General features: G+C 49.2%; 1 protein-coding gene and 1 long non-coding RNA gene across 3 annotated transcripts in view; one reads left to right on the top strand and one right to left on the bottom strand.

The window, feature by feature from the left end:
• ADGRD1 (adhesion G protein-coupled receptor D1) overlaps window positions 1-15,041 on the top strand; it is a 177,711-nt gene that overhangs the window by 95,715 nt on the left and 66,955 nt on the right. The window lies entirely within an intron of this gene.
• LOC131380856 (uncharacterized) lies at window positions 495-5,373 on the bottom strand. The gene is made up of 3 exons (XR_009209097.1): window positions 4,882-5,373; window positions 4,525-4,623; window positions 495-574 (listed from the first exon to the last, which is right to left on the bottom strand). It is a non-coding gene; the product is annotated as an uncharacterized LOC131380856 (long non-coding RNA).

Here is a 15,041-nt window from a genome sequence, read left to right as displayed (position 1 = left end):
GGCCAAGGTGGAGGATTCCTCTGGGAAGCGTGGGGCCCATCATTGCTGAGGCTGTATTTTAAGCTGGGCTTCTCTTTTCTTCCTCTGATACTGTGCTATATCACAGCGCCAATAACATTAACGTGAAGTTGTGGAGAACTTGGCAAAATTCTAACCAGGTGTCCGGAGAAAAATAATTTATAACATGAATATTCCATGAGCAAGAGGCACCTGAGAAGAAAAATATTCTGGAAAGAGACCTAGAGGCAGAGCCAGCACCTTTGATGTGGGTGGACCATGGAACCTGACACAAGGCGGAAGGCCAGGGATGGACCCCGTGGGGATAATCACTTCCCTTGGTTCTAGCGTGGACCACACAAGAGATCCTTGTGTTGGAAAGAGAAAACAAAGCACACGCTTCTGGATGCAAGCAGGTGTTAATACAGCTTCCAGGGCCTCAGGACAAGGAAGGAAGCCACGTCCCAGGGAGAACTGAAGACACCCATGTCCCAGGAGCCGGTTGTGGAGGCGTTGATTGTCGTGGGTCTTGGACTTACATGTGTTGACATTCGACAAATAGATGAGATTTAGGATGCTGGGAAGGAGGGGAAGGATAATTACTAATTATGGTAGCGTTGTCCACAATGATTAGAGTAACGGGATAAAATTTAGAGAGATGATTTTGTGGCAACGATATGGGTGTAATTTTCGAAGCGGAGGAAATCGTTGCAGGAAGTAATCACAGGCCACCCCCGCTGCGATAAACAGGTTTGAAGAACTGCACGGAACACCACCTGGCGAGCGCCTGCTGGTGTGTGAGAGAAACTCTGTGCTTCACCCCTGAAGCTGGGTTGGACGGCATCAGTGGTTCCTAATGTGTTGAGACGTGCCGCGGACCAAAGAATGCTTGGAAGGGGAACGGTGGAAAAAAGGGGCCAGATGGCAGCGGAGCCAAGTCCGCGCTGCTATGGCCATTTCCTAGGGCCACCGTGACAAATGGCTAGTGGCTTTAAACAACAGAAACCCATTCTGCAGCTCTTGAGTCCACGAGTCTGAGACAAAGGCGTTGGCAGAGCTGGTTCGTTCTGGAGGCTCAGCGGGAATGTCCACCCCCGCCTGTCTCCTGGCAGTCCTGGCCTGCGGCAGCCAACTCCAGTCTCTGCCCCGTCTCCCCACAGCCTCCTCTTCCATGTGTCATTGTCCTTTCCGCAGTGTACGAGGACACTCTGATGGGACTGGGGGCTCGTCCCCATCTAGCACAATCTCATCTTCAACCTTACATTAATGACACCTGCAAGGACCCCATTTCCAAATAGGGTCACATTCCGAGGGTTCTAGGGAGACATGAATTTTGTGGGGAAACTGTTCAACCCACAACACGGGTAGAGCTGGGATGAGGCAGAAAATGGGTCTCCATGTCTCTGTCTTCACTGGCACCTCCCTAGTCAAGGACCCTGTGTGCTTTCCTGCAGGACTGACCACAGCCGTCTTCCTGCTCATCTCGCTTCTTTCTTGTTCATGTTTTTCCTTGTCTATGCACCAGGGAGAATGAGCTTCTGTTATTTTAACCTTTGTAACTTTATTGGGAAATAAAAAGTATTAAGAGAAGCAGATGGCGACTTCCTAGATCCAGAAGTTTAGAGCAAGAGGGGCTTCAGAGGTTACTCTTTTGATGCTTTTCATTTCTGACAATATTTTTTTCATGGATTCTGGCCTTGCCCTCCCCCTGAGACTAGAAGTTCTTTGATGGCAGAGTCTGGGTTTTGTATTTGATAGCATCCCTCCAGAGGGCTCAGATTCCAGACCCTACAGGACACATTTTCAGTAGCTGTGTCTATTGCTTGCTGGATTCTAGGGAAGCATCGTGAGAGTCCTGGGTCAGTGGAGCTCCTCGAGAGGATGTGACCCAGGGTGGGCCGGCTGCTCGGCCCAGCAGAAACCTCCATGCCCTTTCAGTGGTCTGTTTGGAATGTGCTGGGTTTGAGTTGCTGAGCAAGGTACCACTGTACACATTTGCAGGCTGGGACCATATTTTTATTTTCCACTGATCTTTCTTCATACGTGATGTTTCAAGATTCCTTCTTTTATCATTTTCCTTTCCATTTCCAGAAATGTACTTTAGACATTTTTTATGTCTGGCCTGTTGGCATCAAATTCTCTGTCTTCCTTTGAGAACGTTCTTGTTTCTTCTTCATCCCTCAAGGGTATTTTCGGTGGACACAGAACTCAGGGTGCATAGTTCATTTCCTCCAGCTCTTGACAGAGGCCGCTCCCTTCCATCCTCGGCAGTTTCTGATGGGAAATCCAGGCCGTTCTAATTGTCTGGCCCTGTAGGTGAGATGTCCTTTCTCTCTCCCTGCTTTCAACAATTTGTTTTCTTTGTCTTTGGTTTTCGGAAGTCTGATTATGATGTGTCTGGCAGTGATTTGTTTAGGTTTTCCGGTTTGAGTTTGCTCAGCTGCTTGAATCTGTGTGTTTATATGTTTTGCCAAATTTAAGAAATTTTGGCCATTGGACTGTGTTTCCAACCCCACTCCCTTTCTCTTCTCTTTATGGGGCTGCAGTGACACGGATATTATATCTTTCATTGTTGTCCCACATGTCCTCAAGGCTCTGTTAATTTTTTAAAATCTATTTTATCTCTGTTGTTCAGATTGGGTAATTTATGTTGTTTTTCTTCAAATTATCCTTCCGTCCACTACTCTTTCCTCTGTCCTCTCTATTTTTATTTTTGCTGTTGAGCCATCCATTGAGGTGGTTTGTTTTTTTTTGTTTTTTTTTTTGAGACAGAGTCTCACTCTGTCACCCAGGCTGGAGTACAGTGACGCCATCCTGGCTCACTGCAGCCAGCCCCCCAGGTTCAAGTGATTCTCGTGCCTCAGCCTCCCAAGTAGCTGGGACTACAGGTGCGCTAATAGACACCACGCCCGGCTAATTTTTTGTATTTTTAGTAGAGACGGGGTTTCACCATGTTGGCCAGGCTGGTCTTGAACTCTTGACCTTAAGTGATCTGCCCCCGTCGGCCTCCCAAATTGCTGGGATTACAGACGTGAGCCACCACACCCAGCCCATCCATTGAGATTTTGATTTCAGTTACTCTATTTTTCACTTATAAATTTTCCATTTGGTTCTCCTTTATACAGGTTGAGGATCCCTAATCTGAAAATCTGAAATCTGAAATGCTTCAAAACTCCAAATCTGCTGAGCACTGACATGACGCTCAAAGGAACTGCTCACTGGAGCACTTTAGATTTTGGATTTTCAGCTTAGGGCATGCTCAGCCGGGTACGTATAGTGCAGAAATGTCAAAATCTGAAAAAGTCCACAATTGGAAGCACTTCTAATTCTTTGCTGAGACTCTGTCTTTTTCATTTGTTTCGAGAGTGTCTGTAACTATGGAAGCATTTTTATGATGGCTGTTTTAAAAATCCTTGTCAGTTAATTTCACTGTCTGCATCATTTGATGTTGATGTCTGTCGGTTTTCTTTTCTCATTCAAGTTGAGATTTTTCTGGTTCTCGGTATGACAACTGATTTTCAGTTGCATCCTGGACACTTTGGTTATTATGTTATGACACTCCAGATCTTATTTAAATCTGTTTTAGCAGTCCTCCTCTGACACCCACCACTGGGAACGGCCATGTGCCTCAGCACTGCGGCGTGGGGGCGAAAGTCTGAATGCCTGCTCCGTGTCCCTTGGCGTCCTGGTGAGGGCTGGGTGCCGCACAGCTGCTGGGTTCCCCCAGGGCTCTGTTGATGCCCTGCGTTGCTTCTCCCCATGGCTCCACACTCGGTCTTCTCCAATGCCACCTCTCTGGGGATGCTTGGGGCATCCACCACAGCCCTGTGACCCACTCAGCCTTTGCTCATAGAGGCTAGGTGGGGCCACACTTTCTCCCGTGGTATTTGGAGTAGCTAATTACTGACTGTCTAGGTGGCCCCTTTCCTGGTCCTCTGTGGTTACTGGACATATCAGATCAAATAGCTCGGGAGGCAAATAATCCACGCAGGCAGCGACAGCAGGGGTCGTGTTCGAAAGACAAAGCAACATGGACACTACTCTGTCAGAGCGATGCTGGCTGTTAACTGCTGGCTGGGCCACACCATGCAGAGACTGGCCAAGTCAGTCCTGGGTGACAGAGGCCATGGCCAAGGGGGCCTTACGGACGCCAGCAGCCTCTCCGGGCGCACCAGCAGCCTCTCCGGGCGCACCGGCAGCCTCTCCGGGCGCACCAGCGGCCTCTCCGGGCGCACCGGCAGCCTCTCCGGGCACTCTTTGTCCAACGACACCAGAGTCAGTTACCCCTGCCTGTGACACGTGATGGTTCTGTTTCTTCCTTCTTTCATCACATATCAGTAGCTACCCCTGGTTTCTTTTGATCAAAAACTTTGGGATGTGGAATGTAAAATCACTTACGACCTCACTGCGTGGAGGTCCCACTGCCTGGATTCTCAGGCAGCCCTTCTTCTCCTTGACCCTCGGGCCAAGCTCATGGGCTGTGGTAATTCTGGCCTCTCAGGGGCTCGTCCACCCCGTCCATGTTACCTGGATGGAGGACAGAGCGGACAGAGTCCTGAAGGTCCCTCCTCCTGGGGTGCATTTTACGTAACACTGCTCAGACCCGGACACCCGTGAGACTCATCCCTGTGAATGAACTCAGGATCATGCAGGGCGTCATATTCTCCCTCCCCCAGCCCCCACTGCAGTCCTCAGAACAAATCCTACAGGTCAGCGGTATAAGTATAATGAGGCTTATAACATCAGGATCTGCAGTCAGGAGCCCCGCCCAGCTTCTCAAGGTGATGCCTGTGGCCCCCAAAAGTCCCTGTGTTCCCACCCCCAGTGATTCAGGCTGGGATTATGCCTTGAAGGCAGGGGAGGAGAGACCACAACCCATCTGACCTGGCTTCGTGAGAACGTTAGTCATGGGTCCTCTTGGGATCAATAGCCAGCTGTCAGCTGCCGTCCCCTTCACAGGCTTACCACTGACTTCCCTGTTCCTGTGCAGAACTCAGCAAATCAAAATGAGACGTAAATATTCAAGTGTCTGGCTTAATAGTAGGATCCTCTTCTCACCTGCCCACGCTTGTGTTTCCTCCAGCTAGAAATCTTGACTCATTTATAGTTGATTTGATGTTGATTTAACTGTTTTTTTAAACTTCTATTTTGGAATAATGATAGATTCACAGGAAGTTGCAAAAATAATTACAAAGAGGTCCTGTGCACCCTTCATCTGGTTTCCCCCAGTGATTACAAATGAGAGAAATACAGCACAATGTCAAACCAGGAAACTGACATTAGTGCCATGTATGTATATAGTTCTGTTATTTTAACACAGGTGTAGATTCATGGAAACACCACTGAAATGAAGATACAGGCCGTTTTACCAGCCAGCAGATCTCCTCGTTGCTATCCCTCCTTCCTTCTACCATCCCTAACTCCTGGCAACCAGTGTTCTGTTCTCTGTATTTATGATTTCGTCATTATGACAGTGGTCTGTAAATAGAATCATACAGTAAGTGATCTTTTGAGATGGACTTTGCCACTCAGCATAATTCCCATGGTTGTGTAGGTCAGTTGTTTATACTTTTTCATTGCTTAGTGTGGTATTTCATGGAATGGAGGAACCACAGTTTGATTTTTTTGTTTGTTTGTTTTTTGTGTTTTTTTTGAGATGGAGTCTCACTCTGTGGCCCAGGCTGGAGTGAGGTGGTGTAATTTCAGCTCACTGCAACCTCCGCCTCCCAGATTCAAGCGATTCTCCTGCCTCAGCCTCCCAAATAGCTGGGACTACAGGTGCATGCCACCATGCCCGGCTCATTTTTGTATTGTTGGTAGAGACGGGGGTTTCACTGTTGGCCAGGCTGGTCTCGAACTCCTGACCTTGTGATCCACTTGCCTTGGCCTCCCAAAGTGCTGGGATTATAGGCGTGAGCCACCGCGCCTGGCCAAACCACAGTTTGTTTAACCATTTGCCCGCTGAAGGACGTTTTGATTGTTTCCAGCTTTTGACTATTACTAACAAAGCCGCTGGGAACAATTGTGGACGGCATTTTGTGTGGACATAAGTTTACGTTTCTGTGAGACAAATGCCCAGGGGTACTATTACAGGGCTGATATGGTTTGACTGTGTCCTCACCCAAATCTCACCTTGAACTAATCCCCACATGTCAAAGGGGGGGCCAGGTGATGATAATTAAATCACAGGAGCACTTTCCCCCATACTGTTCTCATGGTAGTGAATAAGTCTCATGAGATCTGATGGTTTTGTAAAGGGGAGTTGCCCTGCGAAAGCTCTCTCTTACCTGCCGCCATGTAAGACTGGACTTTGCTTCTCATTCACCTTCCGCCATGATTGTGAGGCCACCCTAGCCATGTGGAACTGTGAGTCCATTAGACTTCTGTCCTTTATAAATTAGCAGTCTCGGATATGTCTTTATTAGCAAGGTGAAAATGAACTAATACAAGGGTCATGTGGTAAATATAGTTAATATTAAAAAAAATCTTCCAAACTGTTTTCCAGAATGTCTGTACCTTTTTACATTTCCATGAGGAATGCATGAGTGATTGAGTTTCTTTGACAGCATTTGGTATAGTTACTATTTTTTGTTTTAGTTGTTCTCATCATGGTCTTAATTTGAATTTTCCCAATGATTAGTGATGTTGGAAATTTTTTCTTGTGCTGTCTTGTCATCTAGATATTCTCTTCCATAAAATGTCTCTTAGTATCTTTTGCCCATTTTCTGATTGGATTCTTTTTGGGTTTTAGCATTGAATTTTAAGAATTCTTTCTATTTTATAGATATGAATTGCAGATAGAATCTATAGATATTATAGATAGATATGAGTTGTGGATCTGGATTATTATAGATATGAATCCTGTGTCAGCTACATGGTTTGTAAATATTTTCTCCTTGTCTGCAGCTTATCTTTTTATCCTTTTAACAAGAGTTTTTCACAACGCTGAAGCTTCTAAATTTTGTAAAGTCCAATTTATTGATTTTCTAATTCTGTGGATCATATTTTTGGTGTCATCACTAAGAACTCTTCATCAAACTCTTGGTCCCAAAGATTTTCTCCTTTGTTTTTATCTGAAAGTGTTATGGTTTTATTTTTTACATTTAATCTATGATCCATTTTGAATTACTTTTTTTGTATGAGTTTCTGTTTCAGCACTATTTGTTGAGGGGGAAAAAACTCTCCTTCCTTCATTGAATCGCTGTTGTTTCTTTGCCAAAAATCAGTTGGCTGTACTTGTGTGGGGCTGTTCCCAGGTTCTCGGCTCTGTCTCATTGATCTAATTGCCTGTCCGTGTGCCAGTCCCACATAGTCTTGATTACTGTAGCTGTGTAGTAGGTTTTGAAATCAGGTAGAGTGAAATCAGCTTGAGCACATGATTCATATCACATTATTCTTCTTTTACGAAATTGTTTTAGCTTTTCTAGTTCCTTTGCCTTTAAAGATGAACTTTAGAGCAAGATTTTTTGTGTCTACAAAAATTCTTGCTGGGATGAATAGGAATTACATTAAGACTGTATATTAATTTGGGGAGAATTTATATCTTTATTGTGTTAAGTCTTCCAATCCATTAACATGGCATATCTGTCCATTTATTTAAAATCTTCTTTGGTTTTCTTCATCTGTATTTTGTAGTTTTTGGCATACAGGTCCTATGCATGTTTTGTTAAATTTACACCTAAATATACATTTTTTGAGTGACTATGAACTCAATAATTGTAGGAGTTTCTTTCTGGATTCCTTGAAATTATTGACATAAATGCTCATACCATCTGCAGATAGGGACAGTTTTACTTCTTCCTTTTGAGCTGTGTGCTTTTTCTTCCTTTCTGTGCTGGCTGGAATCCTCCATACTATTTGAACAACAGTAATGAGACCAGACATCTTTGCTTATTCCCTATCTTAGGAAGAAACCATTCTGTCTTCGACTAATAAGTTAGCTCTAGGTTTTTTATAGGTGTTCGTTATTCGACTGAGGAAGTTTCCCTTTATTCTTAGTTTTTTGAGAGTCCTAATCATGAACAGGTATTGGATTTTGTTGATTTTTCTGCATCAGTTGATATGATCACATGATTTTTTCTTCTTTAGTCTGATAATATGGTGAACTACCCTAATTTTCAAGTATTGAGCCAGGCTGGTATTCCACAGCATTCCAGTTGAAGACTGGGGCTATATTTATATAGTGCATTTTCTTTCTAAATCTTCATTCTGTGTATCAGGAGAATACTATCATCTTTTGCTTCACGGGGCATGTGAATATATGAGCACATAATTTATGAAACACTGTAAGGAAACGTGTTGGCACTTGGTCTCTTTACGGAGCACATTTTCTAAATGGAGGAAATGACTCAATTGAGGATCCCATGTCTTCTATAGAAAAGACGCTTTCGCTACTCAAGTGAGTTTATCTTAATTCAGAGAAACCTTAATGTTTTCCCCACTCTCATATGTTGTTTCAGAAAGCAAAGGGAAAGGAGAGTTTTCTTTGGGAACCAGTGAATCCTCAAGTGCTGAGATGCTCCTTTTGGGTGCACTGGTCTGGGTGAGCGTTCCCGCATTATGGATGCAGGATAGTTCCTGCGTTATAGATGTGTAAATTAATTCCATCAGAATGCCCAGCTCTTGAGCCAGTGATCCAGACCTACTGAGCAGGATGAGCAGCACTAGGCAGGCTGTTATCTCAGCCCTCATTCATCAGATTCTCCCTCTCCTCTCTCTTTGTGTGCATTTACCTTCTACTCCCTTCCCCACTCTCAGAAGTCCTTTTCGAATAAATCTTTCCTTGGCCCTTGTAGAAGCCACGTGGCCATCCCGTTCCCCACACTGATGCCATAAACATCTGCTCTGCAAATCTTAAATGGTGCCGGGGTTCAGGGTTGATTTTTTTCTGTACCAGGTGAGTGGCTCAGTAGAGGTGAGAGAAAACAGAGTGACAGGGTGGCTTGGGAAGTGATTGACCAGAGTGAAAACACACCTGTGGTGTTGCTCGTGCCAGGTTTGATTTCTGAACAAGAGTGAACCTTGTCTGAAAAGCAAACCATCATGAGAAGGCTCAGGCCCTGCTGTAGCAGCGTGGACCCTCGGCTCTGTCTGCTGGAGCCACTGACCAAGGCTGGTGTGCGGTGCCAGGACCCAGCTCCCTCTGGAGACAGAGCTGGAGTCACCCCTGTCCTGTGGGAGGAGGCATCAGAGACAGGCCCTTGCCTGTCACTGTCTGTGTTTCCTGATGCGGATCTGTCCTGGGTTGGGCAGCTTCCCTTGTACAGATCTCAGGTGACAGGCACCCAGGCTCTGGGTCCCTTTTGAGACCAGGCCGGAGTCTGTGATGGGAGGGAGGAGGTCAGAGTGCAGGGAAGGCCCCTGCCGGAATCCAGGTGTGTTTAAAGATGTGATTCCTCGGTTGTTAGTGTGTGCACGAGGGAGGGGGGTATTTTTATCAGTAGATGAGGGAGAGGTTTGCCTCTCTCTTCCCCACATAAGGTAGGATAAAAGTCGCTGTGACTTGCTTACCACAGACTGAATTTCTGCTCCTGGCTGGAAGCCCCCATCTCCCAGGTTAGGGCCCTCTACGGCGGGGGAGGAGGAGACCTGGCTCAGCCCTGGTCTTTGGGCCTCTCAGGAACGCTGGGGACCTTTTGAGCTGCCCAGTCCCTGGGGAGTTTCTGGGGACACCTGATGTCTCTGTGGTGAACTCTGGCAGGGGTGAGGCTGAGGTTAAACCTTAGAGCCCCAGGGCCAGGCCTTTAGTCCATTTGAGCCAAACTGGAAGCAAATTTGTGGGGCAACTCCAGACTCATGAACAGGCAGTAAAGAAATAAAACCCTGAGTCCAGCAGTCATAGGAGCCACAATAGGATTGTGACTCACAACAAGATTTGAATATTTTTAGAAAACAGTAATCCTGGCCGCTCATCCTCTGCCAGGGAGAGGGGCGCAGGATATGATCGCACATCTGCAAGCACCGCAGGCTTTGGTTCCTTAGGGTTTCCAGCCGAGGCGCCTGCACCTGCTGCTCACTCCAAGGGGTGACTCCATCAGGATGTTTAGGGCTCGGGTGGCCTGTCAGCACCTTCCAGGCTGTGGGGCAGTGGCCCTGTCCATTCACTCCCAAGAGGGACTCCTGGCTGGGCCATTGTCCTCAGCCCCCTGTATCCTCCCTCCCGCAGGCCACCTTGCGTGGGTTCATCCCACCGAAGTTCACAGAGTGCCCCTGTATGCCTGCCCCTGTTCAGGCTGTAAGGGAGAGGACAGAGCCAGACAGACTGAATCCTGCCCTGTGACTCTCACATCCCAGTGCTGGGGACCTGGGGAGGTGACAGGCAGGCAGACAGACAGGTAGTGACAGGTACACGCAAGATCAGATCCTAGGGAGCAGCACCTGGGAAGCCTGTGGGCAGGAGCCTGTGGGAGGCTGCCCTGAGGAGTGACCACGTGGATGGGGGGATTGTGGGGCATCGGGGGAGAGGCATCACACACCTGGCGGTGGGGGGCACACCTTCAAGTCTGAGGAGTGGCCAGGAGGCCGAGGGGCTGGAGGAGGCAGGTCAGGGGCCATGGGCAGATCTTTCCGGGCCTGGGGGCAACTTTAAGGGCCTCGGCTTTCCCCTGAGTAAGGTGGATGCCCCCGGAGGGTCTGAGCAGAGGGACGAAGCGATGGACTTGGGCTTTCACAAACCCTGTACAGGGCAGGGTGAGCAGGTAGACAGGGCCGTCGCGGGGAGCCCTGCTCAGGAGAGGAGTGGAGGGTGTTAGCTTCAGGTCTGCTATTGGGGGCTTGCTGACAGGGTCAAGGATTTGGGGGCTCAAAAAGCTGAAGGACAGAGTGGCCACTAACTGACAAGGGCATGACTCTGGTGCAGTCCAGGGCTGGGAGTGAGGTCAGGAGGGAGGTTTGGACATGCTCCGTTTGGGAGGCCTGTGGACGCCCAGGTGGGGAAGTTGCATTGGTGGTGGTGGAGCCGGAGCTGGAATGGAGGACGGAGATGCAGATTTTGCAGTTTTCTAGCTGGGCACATTGCCACCCCGAGCAAAGCTGCTTCTGTTAGTGAGGAAGAACCGGAGAAGGAATACTGGCCAGGCGTCATCAGGCTCAGCCAGGCCCTGGAGGAGGTGTGCCTGGCTCTGTCAGGCCTCTCTGGGCCTCCTCCAGACCTGGCTTCTGAGCAGGGGCTGCCTTCTACCTCCTATATGTCTGATCGCTGTGCACCTAATCCTTCTGGAGGGAGATTTCAGAGAAATCCCACCAAACCCTAAAGACCTCAGCCACTTTCCTGAGGCCACCAGATCAGTCACCATGGGGACCTGGGCTGGTTCCAGAACCCCATGGAAACTTGGAACCCCGGACAGGCAGAGGGCTGGGGCCGAGTGGGCTGAGTGGCTGCACACCTCAGCCTGCTCTGTTCTGGAAAACCATGTTGCTGGGTTTGATGATGCATGCTCATGTCTCATGGGTGGCACTCGAACGGTCAACTCTGGGCATTTGGGTCTTTTCTCTGCCTCTGGCCCAACATTAGACAGACCAGAATCTCAGATATTCTACTAGGAATGAAAGAAAGTTCATCTTCCCCACCAGACAGAGGGACGGGGAGGGAAGGCGTGGAGTGGGATGAGCTTGACCACTCTAGGCCTTGGTACCATGATGACTTTTCCAACGTGAGGAGGGTCCAGGTGGCTGAGGCTGTTTGACTCCGCACTGATTTTGACAAGATTCCACATACAGACCTCTTTGAACCCCTGACTGTTCTCAGGCAAAAAACCACAGCATATCTGCTTCTCCTGAAAGTTTAAAGACACTCTGGCATTAGCAATGCTTTCCGCTTGTTTCTGTAAGTCATCCAAAATTCTTCTTGGGTAGAGGCCAGCTATAACGAAATAAATAAAAGGATAATGAATGGATTGGATCTTTTGATGGAAACCATTTGGCCAACTTCATGACAAGAAGAACAAAGGGAAGGAAAAAAAAAAACAACCTTTAAATTCTAGTTGAGATTTCAAGTAGCCACGGCCCAGAAGCCAAATTGAAAAGCTGTAACACTTTTATAGACGTTTATAGGTATTGCTTTTCTGGACTGACTGCAGCACTGAGATTAGGCAGAAGTGCCCTTCAGCAGGTAAACTTGTTCATCCCGGGCACAGCAGCTGTATAGATTTTCTGTTCTGCCTCTTTCTTTCCTCCTGAAAAATGCCATTAGATGGAATCGGGATGCTCTGGGGCCATGGCCTTCCATGTTCTGGGAGGCAGGTGGATTCCTGTGGATCATCCCCCCACCCCGAGGCTCCTGGAGCTGACAGAGCCGGGGAGCCCAGCAGGCCCATCCTCCATCTCTGACGTCACAGGCATCTGAGGGCAGGGCCATGTGCTACAAGTCCATGATGTACCAGGCGGGGGGAGCCAGTGGCCATTCTAGGAAAATTCCATCCCCAGGGCATGAAAAGACAGATAAAGATCAGTGTAACTCACCTGTGCTGAGTAACATGGGGGGTCAGGGTGGGGCTCTGGAACCAGGATGTCTTGACCTGAGTCCTGAATTGGCCCCTTCCCAGCTCCGTCACTTGCCGTGAGTCCTCCAAACACCATGTGGCTTCGTGGCTTCGTTTGTAAAGTGGGCAAGAGTGTGCACAGCTGGCAAGAGCTGAGCAATTGAGTGACTTCACTCATGTAAAACAGAGCGGGACCAGGCGCAGGGCAGGTGCTTGGAAAAGGTTAACTATTGCCATCGTTAGGAACCATCAAGGGGCTCACACACATGAGCTCGGTGGAGGCTTCTAGCTGCCTGTGAGGGGGTGTTAGAGATGTCTGGATGCCAGCAACAGGCGCTGACTTGTTCTCATAAGCAGAAAGGTAGTTTGTTGGAAGGATAAGGGGAGCACAATGTATCAGAGCGGAGTCATGAAAACAAGACAAAATCCAAGGTCTTAGAAAATATCTTGTATCGTATTATTATATTATTTTTGTATTCGGCACAAAAAGGGCAGACCAAAAATAAGCCCTAATGAGACAACTGTATAAAAACGTTTTGAGTAGCCTAATGAGTAAAAATTATTTAAAACGTAAGTGTTAATTATTATTGCATGTATGAAAGAATACAGGTCGCCTTGTTGTGATAGAAATGCCAAAGTCCCTTGCTTTCCAACAACATGGGCCTGAGACAATTCAGTGTCACTCATCCACGACGATCCGATGTGGAGGTGCCTATTCCCACGGAGATGAAGCCACAAGCAAAGGCCTGTCCGTGTGCAGGTCTGTCCTGAGCATGAACGTCCTGTCCCAGAGAGAAAATGCTCCCTCTGGGAAGAGCCTCCCTGGGCACCCCCTGGATCCTTGGAGCCCTTCTGGGCCACATCTCTGCTTAGCGTTGGGGGACCTGTCACACCCGAGTGGGGGAACCACATGCTCGCGACCTGTAGGAGGCGAGACTCCAGCATTCTAGGGGGTGACCGCAAAACCAGGCCCTCAGCAGAGACCGCCCCCTTCCAGAGCCTTCTGTGGCTGGGCGGGGGTCTCCAGGCAGCTCCGCAGCCCCCGCAAATACCCCCTGGTGCTGAGTCCGCTTATACAGACAGAGACGAAGGGCAGCGACACCATTTTTCTTTTCTGAAGTGGGAGGGTCGCGTGTCCGCAGCTCAGGAGCAAGAGGGGGCTCAGGCTTTGCAGGCGGGTAGGAGTTTGGGTTGTACTCAGAGGCTGGGAGCCCCTGGGGCTTCTGTAGGGAGAGGCGGTCTGAGGCGCACTTAGAAGTTGACCTGCTGCTCGGCGGGGACTCGGTGCGGGGGACAGGGGTGGAGGCTGCTGCATCATCCAGGTGAGAGGAGAGCCAGGTGCGCAGTGAGCCGAGGTGGGAGGAAAGCTCGTTGCCAGGGAATGAGGGTGTGTCCATCACCGCAAGGCTCCACCCACAGCACTATCCTGGGCAGAACCTTCCTGGCCCCACCCACAGCCTTAGCTGATTGGAGTATGGAGCACATGTGACTTCAGGCTGTGTCCTTATAGGTTGGCTGGCCTCTAGTGCCCTGCCCATGTGGCCATGGAGTGTCTGCACGGGACGTCCTGGAGAGTCAGGGGGGAGTCGGCCATCCAGGATGGTGGCGAAGAGTCCTGGGGTCAGAGTGGGCCTGAGAAGGGGCTGTGGGCTGCACCATCAAGGGAATGTAAGAGGCTGGAGCCACTTGATAGAGGGTGGGGCTATGTACAAGGAGGTGGGGCTAAGTGAAAGGAGGTGGAGCCATGTGCAAGGAAGGTGGGGCTAAGTGAGTGGGGCACGGCCACTGAGAGAAGAGGGGCCATGTGAGTGGGAAGGGGTCATGTGAGTGGGGCAGAGTTAAGGGGGCGGGGTCTCTGTGGTTAATTCTCCAGTTTGTCTCTGGAGAGTCTTCCTCCTGGTTCCCAGGACATTCAGGACCTCTTTCCCAAGGATAGAACCTTTCCACACATACCATGGCCACAGTGCAGGTGACCCCAGTGCTGCTGGGTCATAGAGGGCAACTTGTGCATGCACTGGCGGGTCCTATGTGTCCAGGAGGCCTGAGGAAGGAGAGGGTGGAGGCCCGGATGCCGGGTTCAAGGCTCACCAGGGATGCGGGCACCAGGGTTCTCCCTCCCCAGCCCCTGGCTGACAGCACTGAACTCAGCCGCCTCGCCCGGCTTCTGGTGGCTTCCGGTCCACGCTCTACCTTCCTTTGTGGGCTCCGTCTCTGCAGGGTTCTCGGAGACATCGCAGCTGCTAAATGCCAAATGCAGAACCTGTGCTGTGGGTCCCGGCCTGGCTTCCTGTGCTGCGCTTTCCACTGAGAGCGGCATGACTGGGTGCTACCTGGGGCGAGGGAGTGATGCGAAAACACTTTCTGTTCAATTTCGAGGCAAGCTGCCCTAACTCCAGATCCCCACGCAATTTCAGAGTTCTTTCTTTTCTTTGTGTTTTGAAACAGCAACGCAGTTTCCTCTCTGCGTGCCTTTCCGGCTTGCAGGCTGGCACCTGTGCATAAACCGAGCGTGAGAATCAGGTGTCTGCGGGCCCCTTTCTTCTCAAACGGGACTCCTGAGGTTTC

The sequence above is a fragment of the Hylobates moloch genome, unplaced genomic scaffold (assembly GCF_009828535.3).
Source record: "Hylobates moloch isolate HMO894 unplaced genomic scaffold, HMol_V3 SCAFFOLD_12, whole genome shotgun sequence".
Classification (NCBI taxonomy): Eukaryota; Metazoa; Chordata; class Mammalia; order Primates; family Hylobatidae; genus Hylobates; species Hylobates moloch.
This window is presented reverse-complemented; position numbering and strand designations above follow the sequence as displayed.